Source organism: Ovis canadensis, chromosome 3 (assembly GCF_042477335.2).
Source record: "Ovis canadensis isolate MfBH-ARS-UI-01 breed Bighorn chromosome 3, ARS-UI_OviCan_v2, whole genome shotgun sequence".
Lineage (NCBI taxonomy): Eukaryota > Metazoa > Chordata > Mammalia > Artiodactyla > Bovidae > Ovis > Ovis canadensis.
Genome location: NC_091247.1, coordinates 157559592 through 157581047, shown reverse-complemented (window position 1 = coordinate 157581047; position 21456 = coordinate 157559592). Strand labels below are relative to the sequence as shown.

At 41.3% G+C, this 21456-nt stretch overlaps 1 long non-coding RNA gene across 2 annotated transcripts in view; it reads left to right on the top strand.

The window, feature by feature from the left end:
* LOC138437417 (uncharacterized) overlaps positions 1-20364 on the top strand; it is a 78132-nt gene extending 57768 nt beyond the window's left edge. The window contains exons 4-5 of one of the 2 annotated variants that reach the window (XR_011255952.1): positions 19594-19702; positions 19790-20364. This is a non-coding gene — a long non-coding RNA (uncharacterized lncRNA). Of the gene's footprint in view, positions 1-18039; positions 18260-19593; positions 19703-19789 lie in introns of those variants that run through there. The other variant, XR_011255953.1, reaches the window with a different exon arrangement.
* The last annotated feature ends 1092 nt before the right edge of the window (positions 20365-21456 follow it).

The window sequence follows — 21456 nt, the reverse complement described above, 5'->3', positions numbered from 1 at the left end:
TTCCCATGATCCAGTGGATGTTGGCAATTTGATCTCTGGTTCCTCTGCCTTTTCTAAAACCAGCTTGAACATCTAGAGGTTCACGGTTCACGTATTGCTGAAGCCTGGCTTGGAGAATTTTGAGCATGACTTTACTAGTGTGTGAGATGAGTGCAATAGTGCAATAGTTTGAGCATTCTTTGGCATTGCCTTTCTTTGGGATGGGAATGAAAACTGACCTTTTCCAGTCCTGTGGCCACTGCTGAGTTTTCCAAATGTGCTGGCATATTGAGAGCAGCACTTTCACAGCATCATCTTTCAGGATTTGAAATAGCTCAACTGGAATTCCATCACCTCCACTAGCTTTGCTTGTAGTGATGCTTTCTAAGACCCACTTGACTTCACATTCCAGGATGTCTGGCTCTAGATGAGTGATCACACCATCGTGATTATCTGGGTCATGAAGATCTTTTTTGTACAGTTCTTCTGTGTATTCTTGCCACCTCTTCTTAATATCTTCTGCTTGTTAGGTCCATACCGTTTCCATCCTTTATTGAGCCCATCTTTGCATGAAATGTTCCCTTGGTATCTCTAATTTTCTTGAAGAGATCTCTAGTCTTGCCCATTCTGTTCTTTCCCATTCTGTTCTTTTATCAAGTTAGATAAGGTGAAAAGATAAGATATTACCTAGCTCATGCCTTCATTCATCATTTTTTTAAGAGACCCCTCTGATTACTGTATGGAAAATAGATTTAAATGAGAAAGACTAGCAATGGGGAGATTAGTTAGGCAGCTAGTGTCATCACCCAGTCAAGAGATAAAGACCCATACTTCAAAGTACATTTACTTTTACAAGTTATGAAAGTACACAAGTCTCACATGGATGCCTACTGGGTCAGCTTTGCCACACCAAAGAAGAGGGGGATAGTGCAAGACTAGACCCTTGGTTCAAATTACAGCTTGGCCATTATAGGACCTTGATTCTTGCACCTTGGCAACTTGTTTCTTGTATCTATGTATCCATGTTTTCTCATCTTTAAAAAGAAGTTAGAAGTACCACATAGGGTTGTCAAGAACACAGGAGTAAGAATACGTGAACTGTTCAAAATAGTACCCACCAGGTAACAAGTGCTCATTGTTTTTTGCCTGGCATACAAGTGGGGCAATGTGGTTTGTGGCCCCAAGAGGGCAGCAGAGGAGTAAGAACAGATGTGGAATTATACAAAGCCAGATTCACATTAGTTATCAAAGATGTATTGTCTGATGCAGAAAAAAAGCAAACAGGAAGAAGACCTCTATGAATCATGCAAAATGGAAGCTGAGCTCAGAGTCACTTAGACCTTGCTATTTTGTTCTGGCTAACAGTTCAAGATACAAGTATAGTCAAAATCAATCCCTCGAGTAATCAGAAGGATTTGGAAACTCATCCTGGAACATGCTTTCAAGATGGCTCACTCACATGGCCAGTGAGTCGATGCTGGCTCCTGGCTGGGAGCTCAGCTAAGGACCAGCGCCTTTGGTTTCTCTCCACCTGGACCTCTCTATGTGGTCTGGCCATGGTAGATGAGTACCAGGGTAAGCATCCCAGAGAGGATATGTAAAGTGGCATCACTTTTCCTGATCTAGCCTAAAAAGTCACATGTGTCACTTCTACATAGTCTAATAGTCAAAGCTGTAACAAAAGTCCACCCAGTTTTCAGGGGAAAAGACACAGATGCCACCTCCTGATGGGGAGTGGCAAGTTCTGGATGGAAAAGCATACAGGGAAATATTCTTATATTCGCTTTTTTAAAAATATAATCAACCACAAAGTGGATCCTAGAAGTATATACTGGATTTTTTTTTCTGTCTCTCATTTTCACATGCAAAGCATGAGAACGTCCTTGCAAGTCTGGGGGCAAAATACATTCTGAAGCTAATTTGATCTCACTACCACCTCTCCCCTTGGAGTCCAGGCTAACATGCTTTCTCCCTGGGTTACAGCAAAGCCTCCTGAGAGGCTTCCTCACTTTCAGTTTAGCCCCACATATCTCTCATTTATACTGGAGCCAGTGAAACTTTAAAAAATGTTAACCTGATCATGTCACACTGCTCAGCTTAAAACCGTCCAATGGCTTCCTATCATCCTTAAAATAAAAGCCTAAACACTAATGGCCTACAAGATCCCCGGTATTCAGTTTTCTGTTTCTCTTTTTCATTTCACCTTTGGCTTTCCCTCCAGCACACGCACATTGACCTTCTTCCTCTAATGCTAATGCCTGGAGGTGTTTCTGTCTCAGGGTCTTTTGTTCCCAAATCACTTCATACCTGCCCTATCCCATTACTCACATCTCTGCTCGAATACCACCTCTCTGATCACACAATATAATGAGCACTTCTTTCCCTTAACTCTGCTTTATTTTCTTGTCACTGAGATTGTTATTTATATATAATAAATAACAATTTATTTATTGTTATTGTTATTGTCTGTGAAAATAACTTCACAGACAGGACTTTGGGTTTTGTTCACTGCTTTTACTAGCAGCACCTTGATCCATTCAATAAACAGCTATGCTGAACACTGACTAAAGAATTTTTTTAGAAAGAAATACATTTTTTGTGTCTTTTCTGAATGAATGTGACATAAAGTAAGCTACTCACTCTAATGAAAACATATTTGTGCTCCCTACTAGTCATGGGCAATTCTTTCCTAGGATCCTGTGGTCTTGTGGACTAGTTTGGGAATAGATGGTTGTTTCAGTGTGTACACTTTAGAGGTTTCAACTTGACACTGGCTGTTTATACTGCTGAAGTTTAGTCATGTCTGGGCTTGCTTAGTGAGTTGATGGTGATGCCTCAGAGAGTTCAATTCTAATGAAGTTTTTGGTTTTGAATGGTTGAAGATAAAGGAAGCTGTGGTTGGGGTAAGTGCAAGAGGTAGGAAATGGGGACAGGATGGGAATCTGAGGGTAGTGATGGCTAAGTGAAGATGCTGTCCCTTTTCTGGGCTTCTCAGCACCATCAAACATGGTGGAGACTTCTCCACCTCCTTGGCAGCTATGACACTGGGCTGAACCACAGGCCCCAGCAAACACATATACCAGAAAGGCACTGAACCACTGCAGAGCTACAAGTGCCACCTGGGGTCCACTCTAGAGCGACAGACAGCAGGCAGTTCCAGTCGCCAGAGGGAGGGGTGGCTAAGGTCACACACTAGCCAAGACTGAACACCAGCAGTGAGTCTGTGGCCAGCAGAGGCAAGCGAGCAGTTTCTAGCAGAGCAAGTCTTTAGTGCAATTCTGGGCATCGATCCTGGCTGGGGAGCCTCCCAGTCTGGTTTCTGGCCTCCTGGGATATCCTGTATTCACTAATAAATTCCTTTTCTGCTCACACTATATTTCAATTAGCTGCAACTGAGAACTCTGACAGAGATGAGGAGTGGATGGACTGGCTATTTATTTCCCAGTCTAACCCAGGGACCATGCCCAACACCTCTGAAGAAAGAAGCTGGAAGCCAAAATGACAGAAATTATTTTAATAAGCAAGTCTGTGAGACTCAGAGTCTGAACAGAAGTGCTTTGTTCTCCAGGTGACAGAATTCTACTTTGAGCAGGAAACTGAGCCTCTGCCCACTTTTCCTTGGAATATAGCGGAATCCTTCACCAGAGAGACACCAGAGAAACTGTCTTCAAACAACTTTTAAAAGTTCTAATTGGCTACAGTCCATGGAGTCACAAAAGAGTTTAATAGACTTTAGCAAATTTAAAAAAACAAAAACAAAAACAGACAAACCCCTTATGAACTGGATAAAAGTGGATTTCTCTGGTTGAGGTGGGACTTGGTGCCCCTACCACAGGGGTGGGGGTGCTTACTGATCCCTCTGCGCACTTAGCAATAAATCTCCAGAACTCAGTGACGGTGACAGGCAGGAGGCTTACAAACTCTGTGACACCCAGGTGACCATGGAGAATCTCCTGAGGTAACACCCAGCAGGTGCATGCCAAAAAGGCAGTGGTCACAGGTGAGCAGATTTATTTCTGGGCACATCACCTAAGGTTCCCATAAAGCTGGTGGGGAACCCACTGGGGCCTGTTTCAAAGAATCCAAGCCCTGCTTCAGGGGACAATTAACCAGAGGGATTTGAACATTATATCACTAATGTCTTTTCTAACAAAATTTAGTAAAACCTGGAGAAATTTTGGCTGCACACCAGTTTACTCAACACGGTCTTATTGGTGGTATACACATATTCAAGTTATTTAACTTTCCTTAAACTTTAGTAAATTTATTAATTTCTGTTGTAAATTCAACTCTGGGGAAGAGGAACTCAAGTTGCTCACAAATGATTCTCTGCCTGCATCTCCAAGCATTTTCCATGCTCACTCACCTACCCTACTGATGGACTTCTGAATTCTAAACACATCTCAGAGAGCCCTGGGCATCTCCTTGCACAAGGTTCTCCTGATTCAATCTTTACCCACTGGATTGGACCCCCTTACATCACCTTAGTTGACTTTGTTAATGCAGTCCCTGTGGGTATTAGAGTGGAAAGTATGTGAATGTGGGATAAATTCAGGGTTCAATAGCAGTGGGATTTTCAGAGAGTTGTGTTTAAGCCCTCTGAGCATCCAAATAGATAAAATAACACTAATCTTGTTATAAGGAATTTAAAGTAACAAGTAGGAAGCCTTGAACCTAAATGCTATATGAAAACATTACCCACTTTTGTGAGGGCATTTACTTTCTCAGGACCTCTCTTATGATTAGAGGTTTGGTCTCTCTCCCGGCCTGTGGTCTCCCAGCCTGAGAGCCAGCACTAGGAGATGGTAGATCGTACAGACTTAAAACATTTGCTCACTTCATGTCTCTATCACGCTTTGGTAATCATTCTATTTGCTGTGGTGATCTATAATCAGCAATCTCTAGTGTTACTACTGTCACTGTTTTGGGGTGCCGCAAACCATGCCCATATAAGATGGTGAACTTAGTGAGTGTTGTATGTGTTCTGACTTCTCCACCAACCAGCTATTCCTTGTCTCTCTCCCTTTCCTCAAGCCTCCCTATTCCTTGAGACACAATAATATTGAAATTAGGCCAATTAACAACCCTACAGCATCCTCTAAGTGTTCAAGCGAAAGGAAGAGTTGCACATCTCTCACTTTAAACCAAAAGCTATACATAATTCAGGTTAATGAAGAAGGCATGTCATAAGCCAAGATAGGCTGAAAGCTCAGCCTCTTATGGCAGCTAGCCAAGTTGTGAGTGCAAAGGAAAAGTTCTTGAGGGAAATTAAAAGCGCTACTCCAGTGAACATACGAAAGGCAAGAAAGCAAAACAGCTTTATTGCAGATATGAAAAAAGTTTTAGTGGTCTGGATAGAAGATCAAACCAGCCAGAACATTCCCTTACACAAAAGCCTAATACAGAGGAAGGTTGTACCTCTCTTCAATTCTGTGAAGACTGAATGAGGTAAGGAAGCTGCAGAAAGAAAGTCTGAAGCTAAGAGAAGTCGGTTCATGAGGTTTAAGGAAACAAGATGTCTCCATAACTTACAAAGTTGGCTACACTGAATAGACTTTCAACGTAGACAAAACAGCCTTATATTAGAAGAAAATGCCATCTAGGACTTTCACAGCTAAAGAGGAGGAGTCAACACCTGATTACAAAGCACCAAAGGGACAGACTGATGCTCTTATTAGGGGCTAAGGCAGCTGGTGATTCTAAGTTGAAGCCAATGCTAACTTACTACCCTGAAAATCCTGGGCCCTTAAGGGCTAAATCTACTCTGCCTGGCCCAGCTGGTAAAGAATCCTCCTGCAACACAGGAGACCTGGGTTGGATTCCTGGGTTGAAAATATCTCCTGAGAAGGAAAAGGCTACCCACTCCAGTATTCTGGCCTGGAGAATTCCATGGACTGTATAGTCCATGGGGTTGCAAACAGTTGGACAAGACTGCACAACTTTCACTCTCACATTCTGTGCTCTATTATTAGAACAGTGAAACCTGTATTACAGTACATCTGTTTACAATATGATTTACTAAATATTTTCCACCCACTGTTGAGACCCACTGCTCCAAATAAAACATTTCTTTCAAAATGTTACTGCTGCTGCTGCTGCTGCTAAGTCGCTTCAGTAGTGTCCAACTCTGCGACCCCAGAGATGGCAGCCCACCAGGCTCCCCCGTCCCTGGGATTCTCCAAGCAAGAACACTGGAGTGGGTTGCCATTTCCTTCTCCAATGCATGAAACTGAAAAGTGAAAGTGAAGTCACTCAGTCGTGTCTGACTCTTCATGACCCCCTGGACTGCAGCCTATCAGGCTCCTCCGTCCATGAGATTTTCAAGGCAAGAGTACTGGAGTGGGGTGCCATTGCCTTCTCCGCAAAATGTTACTGCTCACTGACAATGTGCCTGGTCACCCAAGGGCTCCGAAAGAGATGCTCTACCAGATTAATTTTGTTTTCATGTCTGCTAACATAGCATCCATCCTGTAGTCCATGGATCAAGCAGTAATTTCACTTTTCACACTGTAATATTTATGAAATTAATTTTGTTCAGCTATAGCTACAAGAGATGATGATTCCTCTAATGGATCTGGGCAAAGAAAATTGAAAAATTTTTTAAAGGATTCAGCCCTATATGCCATTAAGATTACTCATGATTTATGGGCAGAGGTCAAAATACCAGAATTAACAGAAACTTAGAAGAAGCTGAATCCAATCATCATGGATGACTTTGAAGGATTCAAAATTTCAGTGGAGGAAGTAGCTGTATATATGTTGGAAATATCAAGAGAATTGTAAGTGGAACCTAGAGATGTACCTGTGTTGCTGTAATCTCATGATAAAACTTGAACAGCTGAGGAGCCTCTTCTTATGAATGAGCAAAGAAAGTGGTTTCTTGAGAAAGAATCTGCTCCTGGTAAAAATGCTGTGAAGACTGCTGAAATGAAAACAAAGTATTTAGAACATTATGTAAACTTGGTTGACAAAGCAGTGGTGGGGTTTGAGAGGACTGATTCCAATTTTGAAACAAGTTCTACTGTGGATAAAATGTTATCAAACATCACTGCATGCTACAGAGAAATTGTTCATGAAAGAAAGAGTCAACTGGTTCAGCAAACTTCACTGCTTAGTTATTTTAAGAAACTGCCACAGCCACCCCAACCTTCAGCAAACACCACCCTGATAAATCAGCAACCATCAACATAAAAGCAAGACCCTCTACCAGCAAAAAGATTACAACACACTAAAGGCTCGGTTTAGGATTAGCATTTTTTTAGCAATAAAATATTTTAATTAAAATATGTACATTATTTTTTAGACATAATGATATTATACACTTAATAGACTAAAATACAATAGTATGAATGTAACTTTTATGTGCACTGGGAAACCAAAAACTCCTGTGACTTGCCTTATTGCTATATTTGGTTTATTGAGGTGGTCTGGAACCCAATCTGTCATGTCTCTATGGCATGCCTGCAGATGGGAGACATGAGTTGCAAAAGCCTGCTGCTGCTAAGTCGCTTCAGTCATGTCCGACTCTGTATGACCCCATAGACGGCAGCCCACCAGGCTCTCCCGTCCCTGGGATTCTCCAGGCAAGAACACTGGAGTGAGTTGCCATTTCCTTCTCCAATGCGTCAAAGTGAAAAGTGAAAGTGAACTTGCTTAGTCGTGCCCGACTGTTAGCAACCCCGTGGACTGTAGCCTACCAGGCTCCTCCGTCCATGAGATTTTCTAGGCAACAGTACTGGAGTGGGTCGCCAGTGCAAAAGCCTACAAACAGTATAACACCATTTTAATAAAGCTCAAAACAACCAAAACTACATGATTTTATATATATATACGTATGTGCTAAAATTACCAATTTAAACAGGCAAAGGAATGACACCTACAATTGACAGGATAATGGTTGCCTCTTGGAGGGAGGCAGGAGGAGAGAACACGATACAAGCAATGTGTTGGTAATGTGTTATTTTGTTTTGGGGAGGAGAAGTCATGGGTGCACATTTCATTATTATGTTACTGTATTCTTTTATTTGTGCCAAATACTTCATAATAAAAACAAAGAGTGACCAATAGAGCTAGAGGAGTTAATTAAAATCAGTAGAAAACCGGCAATCGTTTGGAAATGGCACAGACTCTGTGTCCTCCAAGGGAAGGGTGCCTGGATCCAGCCTTTCCCATTCAGGTATTTGACATTTGCTCTCGACAAGCTATGATAAATTTACCCATGCTACCAAAACGTACAAGAGCCAGAGAAAGACATCAAGATGCCAATGAACATGGTTATAATGAGAAGCACAGTTCTCACATACTGGACATGCTCATCTAGCGTGGTTAGCAGATCCTTTACCTACAGGCAAACTACACAGGAAGAAGGCAATGGCACCCCACTCCAGTACTCTTGCCTGGTAGGAGAGTTGGATACAACTGAGCAAATTCACTTTCACTTTTTACTTTCATGCATTGGAGAAGGAAATGGCAGCCCACTCCAGTATTCTTGCCTGGAAAATCCCATGGACGGAGGAGCCTGGTGGGCTGCGGTCCATGGGGTCACTAAGAGTCGGACACGACTGAGCGACTTCACTTTCACTTTTCTCTTTCATCCATTGGAGAAGGAAATGGCAACCCACTCCAGTGTTCTTGCCTGGAGAATCCCAGGGACGGGGGAGCCTGGTGGGCTGCCATCTGTGGGCTCGCACAGAGTCGGGCACGACTTAAGTGACTTAGCAGTAGCACATTATAATCAGAAGTGTCATTACTGAGTTTTCACAAGAATTCTTGGTCAGAAAGATGGGCTTACTAGTTTCAGCAACTCATCAGACAAGAATGAAAATAAACTGAAACTTCACAGAACAATATATCTTAAGAACACAAGTAATACAAAAAGCTAGTTTCACCTTCATGTCTATGTAGACAAGTCTGCATGGGAATCAAAACATGACCATGGATCAGAATTCAAGAAGTAGACTAAGTGAGAATACAACAAAGCTAAGCCTCAGTTTCTCACTGTCTTCAGTAGAGTTTACCATAGCCAAGCCCATATGATGTCACTCTCACTCTGCATGCCCAGGACAGACACCATTCATTCATCAGGGATTTTTTCCCACAGGAATTACTCAGGACTCTTCTAAAAGCACTCCAGATAGCCACTATTAACTGGGTTGGTACATGAAGTAAAAGCTATTATTTATAAACATGGACCAACAGTTAAAATAGTACAAATTAACTTACAAAACAGAAAGAGACTCAAAGACTTAGAACACGAACTTATGGTTGTCAGCAGAAAGGGAGAACTGGGGACTTTGGGAAGGTCATGTACACACTGCTATATTTAAAATGGATACCCACCAAAGACCCACTGCACAGCACATGGAACTCTGCCCATGTCACGTGCTAGCCTGGATGGGAGGGGGGTTTAGGGGAAAATGGATACACATATACGTATGCCCGAGTCCCTTGAAACTACTACAACATTGTTTTTATTTTTTTACTGAAAGATAATTGCTTTACAGAATTTTGTTGTTTTCTGTCAAACCTCAACATGAATCAGCCATAGGTATATGTATATTCCCTCCCTTTTGAACCTCCCTCCCACCTCCTGCCCCATCCCACCCCTCTAGATTGATACAGAGCCCCTGTTTGAGTTTCCAGAGCCATACAGCAAACTCCCGTTGGCTATCTATTTTATATATGGTAATGTTAAGTTTCCATGTTACTCTTTCCATACACCTCACCCTCTCCTCCCCTCTTCCATGTCCATAAGTCTATTCTCTATGTCTGTTTCTCCATTGCTGCTGCTGCTGCTAAGTCAATTCAGTTGTGTCTGACTCTGCGCAACCCCATAGACAGCAGCCCACCAGGCTCCCTCATCCCTGGGATTCTCCAGGCAGGAACACTAGAGTGGGTTGCCATTTCCTTCTCCAGTGCATGAAAGTGAAAAGTGAAAGGGAAGTCGCTCAGTCGTGTCTGACTCTTCACGACCCCATGGACTCCGTCCATGGGATTTTCCAGGCAAGAGTACTGGAGTGGGATGCCATTGCCTTCTCCATCTCCATTCAGTTTAGTTCAGTTCAGTTCAGTTCAGTCGCTCAGTCATGTCCGACTCTTTGCGACTCCATGAATTGCAGCATGCTAGGCCTCCCTGTCCATCACCAACTCCCGGAGTTCATTCAGACTCACGTCCATCGAATCAGTGATGCCATCCAGCCATCTCATCCTCTGTTGTCCCCTTCTCCTCCTGCCTCCAATCTCTCCCAGCATCAAAGTCTTTTCCAATGAGTCAACTCTTCGCGTGAGGTGGCCGAAATATTAGAGTTTCAGCTTTAGCATCATTCCTTCCAAAGAAATCCCGGGGTTGATCTCCTTCAGAATGGACTGGTTGGATCTCCTTGCAGTCCAAGGGACTCTCAAGAGTCTTCTCCAACACCACAGTTCAAAAGCATCAATTCTTCAGCGCTCAGCCTTCTTCACAGTCCAACTCTCACATCCATATGTGACCACAGGAAAAACCATAACCTTGACTAGATGGACCTTAGTCGGCAAAGTAATGTCTCTGCTTTTGAATATACTATCTAGGTTGGTCATAACTTTTCTTCCAAGGAGTAAGCGCCATCTCCATTACTGCCCTGTAAATAAATTCTTCAGTACCATTTTTCTAGATTCTGTATATGTGCGTTAGAATACGATATTTATCTTTCTCTTTCTGACTCACTTCATTCTGTATAATATGTTCTAGGTTCATCCACCTCATCAGAACTGACTCAAATGGAGTCCTTTTTATAGCTGAGTAATATTCCATTGTGTGCCACAACTTTATCCATTCATCTGCAGATGGACATCTATGTCTATGTCCTTCCATGTTCTAGCTGTTGTAAATAGTGCTGCAATGACCAATGGGATACATGTATCTTTTTCAAGTTTAGTTTCCTCAGGGTATATTCCTAGGAGTGGGATTGCTGGGTCATATGGTGGTTTTATTCCTAGTTCTTTAGGGAATCCCCATTCTGTCTTCTATAGTTGCTGTATCAATTTATATTCCCACCAACAGGGCAAGAGCGTTCCCTTTTCTCCACACCCTCTCCAGCATTTACTGTTTGTAGACTTTTCAATGATGGCCATTCTGACTGGTGTGATGTGATGCCTCATTGTGGTTTTGATTTGCATTTCTCTAATAATGAGCAATGTTGAACATCTATTCATGTGTTTGTTAGCCACATGTATGCCTTCTTTGGAGAAATGTCTGTTTAGGTCTTTTTCCCACTTTTTAATTGGGTTGTTTGTTTTTCTGGTATTGAGTTGTATGAGCTGCTTGTATATTTCGGAAATTAATCCTTTGTCAGTTATTTCATTTGCTATTAATTTCTCCCATTCTGAGGGTTGTCTTTTCACCTTGCTTATAGTTACCTTTGCTGTGCAAAAGCTTTTAAGTTTAATCAGGTCCCACTTGTTTACTTTTGTTTTTATTTCCATTACTCTAGGAGGTGGGTCATAGGGGATCTTGCTTTGATTTATGTCATCAAGTGTTCTATGTTTACCTCTAAGAGTTTTACAGTTTCTGGTCTTATATTTAGGTCTTTAATCCATTTTGAGTTTATCTTTGTGTATGGTGTTAGGAAGTGTTCTAATTTCATTCTTTTACATGTAGCTGTCCAGTTTTCCCAGCACCATTTATTGAAGAGGCTGTCTTTGCCCTACTGTATATTCTTGTCTCCTTCGTCAAAAATAACGTACCCACTGGTGCATGGGTTTATTTCTGGACTTTCTATCTTGTTCCATTGGTAACATTTCTGTTTTTGTGCCAGTACCATACTGTCTTGATGACTGTGGCTTTGTAGTATAAGCCAAAGTCAGGAAGTCAGGATTCCTCCAGCTCCATTCTTCTTTCTAAAGACTGCTTTGGCTATTCTGGGTTTTTGTGTTTCTATACGGATTTTCAAATTTTTTGTTCTAGTTCTGTGAAAAATGCCATTGGTAATTTGATAAGGATCACACTGAATCCATAGATTGCATTTGGTAGTATAGTCATTTTCACAATATTGATTCTTCCTACCCAGGAAAGTATAACATCTCTCCATCTGTTTATGTCATCTTTGATTTCTTTTATCAGTCTTATAATTTTCTGTGTACAGTTCTTTTGTCTCCTTAGGTAAGTTTATTCCTGGATTTTTAATTCTTTATGTTGCAATGGTGAATGGGATTGATTCCTTAATTTCTCTCATTTTTCAGTTAGTATATAGAAATGCAAGTGATTTCTTTGTATTGATTTTGTATCCTGCAACTTTGCTAAATCACTGATTAGCTCTAGTAATTTTCTGATACTATCTTTAGGGTTTTCTATGTACAGTATCATATCATCTGCAAACAGTGAGAGCTTTACTTCTTTTCTGATCTGGATTCCTTTTATTTCTTTTTCATCCCTGATTGCTGTAGCTAGGACTTCCAAAACTATGTTGAATAATAATGCTGAAAGTGGACACCCTTGTCTTGTTCCTGATCTTAGGGTGAATGCTTTCAGTTTTTCACCATTGAGAATAATGTTTTCTGTAGGCTTATCATATATGGCCTTTACTATGTAGAGGTAGGTTTCTTCTATGCCCATTTCTTGAAGAGTTTTAATCATAAATAGGTGCTGAATTTTGTCAAAGGCTTTTTCTGCATCTATTATCGCATGATTTTTATCTTTCAATTTGTTAATATGGAAATCACATTGATTGATTTGCATATATTGAAGAATCCTTGCATTCCTGGAATAAACCCAACTTGATCATGGTGTATGACCTTTTTGATGTGTTGTTGAATTCTGTTTGCTAAAATTTTGGTGAAGATTTTTGTGTCTATGTTCATTAATTATATTGGCCTGTAGTTTTCTTTTTTTGTGTTGTCTTTGTCTGGTTTTGGCATCAGGGTGTTGGTGGCCTCACAGAATGAGTTTGGAAGTGTTCCTCCCTCTGCAATTTTTTGAAAGAGTTTTGTTAGAATAGGCATTAGCTCTTCTCTAAATGTTTGACAAAATTCTCCTGTGAAGCCATCTGGTCCTGTGCTTTTGTTTTCTTCAGGAGATTTTTGATCACAGATTCAATTTCAGTGCTTCTAATCGGTTGTTCATAATTCCTATTTCTTCCTGGTTCAGTCTTGGAAGATTGAACTTCCCTAAGAATCTGTCCATTTCTCCCAGGTTATCCATTTTATTGTCATACAGTTGTTCATCATATTCTCTTATAATCCTTTGTGTTTCTGCATTGTCTGTTGTAACCTCTCCTTTTTCATTTCTAATTTTGTTGATTCCATTCTTCTCTCTTTTTCCCTGATGAGTCTGGCTAAAGGTTTGTCAATTTTGTTTACCTTCTCAAAGAACCAGCTTTTAGCTTTACTCATCTTTACTACTGTTTCTTTCACTTATTTTTCATTTATTTCTGCTCAGATCTTTATGATTTCTTTCCTTCTGCTAAATTTTTTTGGTTGTTCTTTTTCCAGTTGTTTTAGGTGTAAAGTTAGGTTGTCTATTCGATGCTTTTCTTGTTTCTTGAGATAGGATTGTATTGCTATAAACTTCTCTCTTAGAATTGCTTTTGTTGCATCCACAGGTTTTAAGTTGTCATGTTTTCATTGTCATTTGTTTCTAGAATATTTTTTGGTTTCCCTTTTTATCTTCAGTAGCCTGTTGGTTATTTAGAGACGTGTTGTTAAATCTCCATGTGCTTGTGTTTCTTACAGTTTTCTTCTTGTAACTGATGTCTAGTCTCATAGCATTGTGGTCAGAGAAGATGCCTGATACTATTTCGATTTTCTTAAATTTACTGTGGTTTGATATGTGACAAGATGTGGCCTATCCTGGAGAATGTTCCATGTGCACTTGAGAAGAAGGGGTATTCTTCTGCATTTGGATGGAATGTCCTGAAGATATCAATGAGATCCATCTCATCTAATGTATCATTTAAGACTTGTGTTTCCTTTTTAATTTTCTGTTTTGATGATCTGTCCATTTGTGTGAGTGAAGTGTTAAAGTCTCCTACTATTATTGTGCTACTGTCTATTTCTCCTTTTATGTCTGTTAAGTGTTTGTCTCATGTGTTGAGGTGCTCCTGTGTTGGGTGCATAGATATTTACAATTGTTATGTTTTCCTCTTGGATTGATCCCTTGATCATTATGTAGTGTCCTTCCTTATCTCTTGTAATCTTCTTTATTTTAAAATCTATTTTTGTCTGCTATGAGGATTACCACTCCTCCTTTCTTTTGCTTCCCATTTGCATGGAATATATTTTTCCATCCTCTCACTTTCAGTCTATATGTGTCTTTAGGTCTGAAGTGGGTTTCTTTTAGACATATATATGGGTCTTGTTTTTGTATACATTCAGCTAGTCTGTGTCTTTTGGTTGGAGCATTTAATCCATTTACGTTTAAAGTAATTATTGATATATGTGTTCCTATTGTCATTTTCTTAATTGTTTGGGGTTGATTCTGTAGATCCTTTTTCTTCTATTGTATTTATCGACTATATAAGTCCCTTTAGTATTTGTTGTAAGGCTGGTTTGGCGGTACTGAATTCTCTTAACTTTTGCTTGTCTTTTTATTTCTCCATCAATTTTAAATGAGATCCTTGCTGGGTACAGTAATCTTGGTTGTAGACTTTCCCTTTCAGTACTTTAAATATATCCTGCCATTCCCTTCTGGCCTGCAGAGTTTCTGCTGAAAGATTAGCTGTTAAGCATATGGAGTTTCCCTTGTATGTTACTTGTTGCCTCTCCCTTGCTGCTTTTAATATTCTTTCTTTGTGTTTAGTCTTTGTCAGTTTGATTAGTATGTGTCCTGGTGTGTTTCTCCTTGGGTTTATCCTGTATGGGACTCTGTGCCTCTTGGACTTGACTACTTCCTTTTCCATGTTGGGGAAATTTTCATCTATAAACTCTTCAAAAATTTTCTCATACCCTTACTTTTTCTCTTCTTCTTCTGGGACCCCTATAATTCAAATGTTGGTGCATCTGATATTGGCCCAGAGGTCTCTGAGACTATCCTCAGTTCTTTTCATTCTTTATTCTTTATTTTGCTCTTCAGAAGTTACTTTCACCATTTTATCTTCCAGTTCACTGATTCGTTCTTCTGCTTCAGATATTCTGCTATTGATTCCTTCTGAAAGTGAAAGAGGTGAGTAAAAAAGTTGACTTAAAGGTCAACATTCAGAAAATGAAGATCATGGCATCCGGTCCCATCACTTTATGGGAAATAGATGGGGAAACAGTGGAAAGAGTGTCAGACTTTATTTCTGAGCTCCAAAATCACTGCAGATGGTGACTGCAGCCATGAAATTAAAAGATGCTTACTCTTTGGAAGAAAAGTTATGACCAACCTAGATAGCATATTCAAAAGCACAGACATTACTTTGCCAACAAAGGTCCGTCTAGTCAAGGCTATGGTTTTTCCAGTAGTCGTGCATGGATGTGAGAGTTGGACTGTGAAGAAGGCTGAGTGCTGAAGAATTGATGCTTTTGAACTGTGGTGTTGGAGAAGACTCTTGAGAGTCCCTTGGACTGCAAGGAGATCCAACCAGTCCATTCTGAAGGAGATCAGCCCTGGGATTTCTTTGGAGGGAATGATGCTGAAGCTGAAACTCCAGTACTTTGGCCACCTCATGCGAAGAGTTGACTCATTGGAAAAGACTGTGATGCTGGGATGAATTGGAGGCAGGAGGAGAAGGGGACAACAGAGGATGAGATGGCTGGATGGCATCACTGACTTGATGGACATGAGTCTGAGTGCACTCCGGGAGTTGGTGATGGACAGGGAGGCCTGGCGTGCTGCGATTCATGGGGTCGCAAATAGTGGGACACGACTGAGCAACTGAACTGAACTGAACTGAACTGAGAGTACTTTTGATTTCAGTAATTGTGTTGTTTGTCTCTGTATGTTTATTCTTTAGTTCTCCTAGGTCTTTGTTAATTGATTCTTGCATTTTCTCCATTTTGTTTTCTAGGTTTTTTATCATCTTTACTATCGTTATTCTGAATTCTTTTTCAGGGAGTTTCCCTATTTCCTCTTCATTTATTTGGACTTCTGTGTTTCTAGTTTGTTCCTTCATTTGTGTAGCATTTCTCTGCCTTTTCATTATTTTTTTTAACTTATTGCATTTGAGGTCTCATTTCCCAGTCTTAAAGGTTGAATTCTTTCTTCCTTTCGGTTTCTGCCCTCCTAAGGTTGGTCCAGTGGTTTGTGTAAGCTTCCTATAGGGTGAAATTTGTGCTGAGTTTTTGTTTTTTTTTCCTCTGATGGGCAAGGCTTGAGGTGGTAATCCTGTCTGCTGATGATTGGGTTTGTATTTCTGTTTTGTTTGTTGTTTAGATGAGGTGTTCTGCACAGGGCACTACTGGTGCTTGGGTGACGCCAGGTCTTATATTCAAGTGGTTTCCTTTGTGTGAGTTCTCACTATTTGATACACCCTAGGGTTAGTTCTGGAGAGGGCAATGGCACCCCACTCCAGTACACTTGCCTGGAAAATCCCATGGATGGAGGAGCCTGGTGGGCTGCAGTCCATGGGGTTGTTAGAAGTCAGACACAACTGAGCGACTTCACTTTCACTTTTCCCTTTCATGCATTGGAAAAGGAAATAGCAACCCACTCCAGTGTTCTTGCCTGGAGAATCCCAGGGACAGGGCAGCCTGATGGGCTGCTGTCTCTGGGGTCGCACAGAGTCGGACACGACTGAAGCAACTTAGCAGCAGCAGCAGCAGCAACAGGATTAGTTCTCCGGTAGTCTAGGGTCTTGGAGTTAGTACTCCCACTCCAAGGTGTCAGGGCTTGCTCTCTGGTCAGGAATGAAGATTCCACAGTGGTTTGTTATGCTATTGAGATTAAAACTAATATCCAAAAATGAGAAACCAAAGATGAACCCCATACAAACGGCAGTTACAAAACCAGGCAAATAATAATTAAAATCATGGAATATACACATATACATATACACCATGAGCAAAGTCAAAACAGTCAAACAAAAATAAAATACAATAGATTGACCCAGTGAATGAAGGAAATCAAAAGTTATATTTACCAGTTAAGAACAAAACTAACTAAAGCACAAAGTGGAAAACAAAACTAAAGCAAGGTGCCAAGTGGGGAATAAAGCAGTGAAAACAAAACTAACAAATATTTTAGAGGAAAGGAAAGAAAAAATGAAAAAAAACGACAGACATGCAAAGTTAAATAAAGGTAGATGAAGAAGATTTATATACATTAAAGATTAACTGCAAGGGGAAAAGAACAGTAAGAAAGGCAAAGGAATAAATGTAGAAAAATATAATTGGCTTAAAAAATTAAAAGTTAAAATTATAAAAAAGAGAAAAGAAAAAAATGGAAGAAGAAAGAAAAAAAAAAAGGAAAACTCTACAGAACTGCAAAAGCCCAACGTAGATTCAAAGGTTTATAGCAACAACAAAAGTGTGACTGAATATACACATATACATATACACCCATAAACAAAATCGGAACAGTCCAACAAAAATAAAGTACAATAGATTGACCTGGAGAACAAAGGAAACCAAAAATTATATCTACCAGGACAAAGCTAACTAAAGTACAAACTGGAAAACAAAACTAAAGCAAGGTGTCAATTAGGGAATAAAGTAATGAAAATAAAACTAAACAGATATGTTGAGAGGAAAGGAAAGAAAGAATAGATATGCAAAGTTAAATAGAGTTAGATTAAGATTTATATACATTAAAGATTAACTGCAAGGGGAAAAGAACAGTAAGAAAAGCAAAGGAATAAATGTAGAAAAAATAATAATAGGTTTAAAAAACTAAAAATTAAAATTAAAAAAAGAGAAAAGGAAAACTCCCCAGAACTGCAAAAGCCCAATGTAGAGGCAGAGGTTTATAACAACAATTAAAAATGCGACTGAGGAGGGAAAGAGCTTAAAGGCTTAATTAGATTTCATAGTGCCAATAAAATTGATGACTACAACAGAGGGGAGGGAAGAGAAAAAAGAAAAAAATTCAAAAGAATCTACAGAACCAGTCAAAACATAAAAATAACAAATGTTTTTCTTGAATCACTGCTAAGAGAGTCCTTTCCCTTGCAGGGAGGGAGTCACAGTCCACCTCACCTCCCCAGGATGCCCTCCAACACTGTGCTGATCTCTGGACCTGTTCTGGGGGCAGCTCAGATTCTAATCTGGTCCTGCTGCTGCTGCTGCTGCTGCTGCTGCTGCTGCTGCTGCTAAGTCGCTTCAGTTGTGTCCGACTCTGTGCGACCCCATAGATGCCAGCCCACCAGGCTCCCTCGTCCCTGGGATTCTCCAGGCAAGAATACTGGAGTGGGTTGCCATTTCCTTGGATTCTCCAGGCAAGAATACTGGAGTGGGTTGCCATTTCCTTCTCCAATGCATGAAAGGGAAAAGTGAAAGTGAAGTCGCTCAGTTGTGCCTGACTCTTAGCGACCCCATGGACTACAGCCTACCAGGCTCCTCCATCCATGGGATTTTCCAGGCAAGAGTACTGGAGTGGGGTGCCATTGCTTTCTCCGAATCTGGTCCTACTCCTCTATATTCTTGCCTCCAATGTCCACAGCTATCAGAACTAGTGCATTTTCTTTTGTGGGAGCTCTAAATGACCTTTTATATATTCCATAGGCACAGAGTCTGCCTAGTTGATCGTGTGGATTTAATCTGGGGTTTGGGGTCTTCTTTCTTAGTCACACTGCCCCTGGGTTTCAATTGTGGTTTTATTTCCACCTTTACATGTCGGTGGTCCACTGGGGTTTGCTCCTGAGGCTGCCCTGGAGGACTTGGGTTTGCCTCTGTGAGGGCCAGGTGTGGAGGTGGTGCGGCTGCTTGGGTCGCAGGGGTTCTGGCAGTACCAGGTACTCAGGGGAGTTGGCGGCTAGGGCAGCAGGAAATATAGTGCTCTAGAAGGGTATAGCAACCAGTTATTAGCCAATACACTCCAGTATTCTTTCCTGGAGGACCCCCTTCCCTGACAGAGAAGTCTGGCATGCCACAGTCTACAGGGTCACAAAGAGTTGGACACTACCAAAGCAACCCTGTACGCATAGATGCAAGACTTCTTTTGCCTGTGGCAGCTGTGCCCCAGTGAGAGTTGAGCATGAAGGTGGTGCAGCTGTTTGGCTTGAGAGGACCCTGGCGGCACCAAGTGTGCAGGGACACGGACTGCCTCCACCACAAGAGTTATGGCCCTTTCAGAGTCTTTTTTCAAGCCTCTTGTAGCTGGCAATCAGAAGGCCTCTTTGGCCAGTCTTTCTCCGTAGCTCTGCCTGTTTGAGCACTTAAGAGGGGCCCCTTGCCTGGGTTCCTTCTCTGTTGTTCAGCGCATCAGGCACATAGAGGGACCCGCCTGACTGAGGCCCTACTCTGTAATTGGCACATCAAGCACTTAATGGGACACACTGGGTGGGGTCCTACTCTGTGGTTCAGTGTGTTAGGCATTTGATGGGCCAGCCTCTCTGTTGTTGAGCTGCCAGTACTGGCGTGTTGGGGGAGAGAGGCTATGGTGATGGCTCCACCCCCTACGTGTGACTTAGCAGTATCGCCTTGCTTCCGTGGCTGCCCGGCTTTCCTCCACAGGCATTTCCCACCACAATCTCCTCCCTCACATCCCCTCGATCTGTCTCTCTGCAGTCAACAGCAGCCCTTGCCCTGGGATTGCTCCACAATTCCTAAACTCCAGCTCCCAGCCGCTGCACCTTCCAGGGCATCTACATCCCTGCATGGGGTACATATGGCTGCGGTAAGGACTGTCTGATTCCCATTCCATTTAGGCTGCCACAGATCACCTGTTTCACTCTCCGCCTTAAATGTTTCTCCTCTGACTCAGACAACTGCCCTTATGCAGAGATCGGAGCCCTGCTTCAGTTCCCCCACCCGCTGAGGGCAGGTCCAGTCCTCTAATGAAGGAAGAAACAGACAGAGCTGGATTGCATCTTAGGCCAGGCTGCGAACATTAGGCTACATGCATGGTCACCCTCCAATGGACTCTGAACTTTGCACCCGGTGTCTACAGAAATAGCATACCAATGGAAAACCAGACCCCCCAGATAAAAGAGCCTCAGGACTTGGACTTGGACCCTCCGTTGCCTAAAAGAATATGCTAATCATCTCTGTAACAGAACAAAGTCATACATTTCCATTATGTTTATCAGGATATGACCAAAGGCCTATTGATAAATGTCCACTGTTTAACTATCTAGGCTTATGACACATGAATCATGGGTTAACTTTGATTGTATCTCTCTTTTACCTTGTCCAGACTAGTTTCAAAGAATCTGGGGAGGTGGGTTTGAGCACGTACACTTAGGGTATATAAGGTTTTCACAAAAACTGGTCAGAGAGCTTGGCTAAGAGGAGACTCTGCCTTGGGCCCGCCGGTGTAATAAACTGCACTCCACTATCTGCACTGTCCTTCCGAGTGAGTTTGTTTCCCGGAACGTGTAGCTACAACACTAACCCTCCTGGTTTTCCCCCTAGTTCCTCCGTCCTACCAATTTGCTTGGGTCTATATATTCGTTTCCGCTGGCCAGGTACTCCTGTCTGCTGTCAGCTGGCGTTCTGCATGCACTTCTGTGTCTGCATGTGTATTCCTGATGTATCCGTGGAGATGCACTCCACGTCCACCTACTCCTACGCCATCTTGTTCTCTTGAAACTACTACCACATTGTTAATCAGCTACACCCCGATACAAAATAAAAACTTAGAAAAAAATTTATACTGTCATAAAGGACTTACAATCTGGCCACAAACTACCTCTTTTGGCTCCATTTGGAGTAGTATTCTCACTGGCCCCCAAAATGTTCTGTACTATTCTCATATGCTCATCTGTGCTCACTCTAGAGCCTCCTACACACACACACACACACCAACCTGAAGTGTCCATTCTTTCTTCTCTGTCCTGCTTGAATCCAACCTCTCCCATGAAGTTTCCCTGACCATCCCTGCCAGAAACCCTGTGTCCCTCTTCTAAATGCCTGATATTTACATGTTTGGGGCATAAAAAAAATTAGTATCTTTAATTGTAAGAAAATCCCATGTAATCTTTTGCTCTAAAAAGAGAATAAATGAGCAATAAAAGAACATTTCACAAGATATATGTTCTAATTGCATTTTTAATTGAATCTTTCATTAGGAAATTGGGGGAAGAGACTGGAGGAGGCAGTATGTGTGAATATCAAATTACTAACGTAACCAAGAGGGTAAATGGATCAAATCCCAGAAAAATTATGCATAATTTCCCCATTTTCTCTCCTATATATGATTCATTTTTAGTGATAATATCAGGATAATAAACTAGGTAAAGAGAAATTATCCCTAGCCTTTTGTATTTACAAATATTTATTATCTTTATAATGTTCACTGTAGAAAATTCAAAAAAAGACAGAAAAGATAAAGAAAAAAAAACAGGAGTCCTCAAAAATCTCACTACCCAAAGATAACCATAGTTTGGCATATATTTATTGTTATTCATTTCCAAATGCACATATACAGCT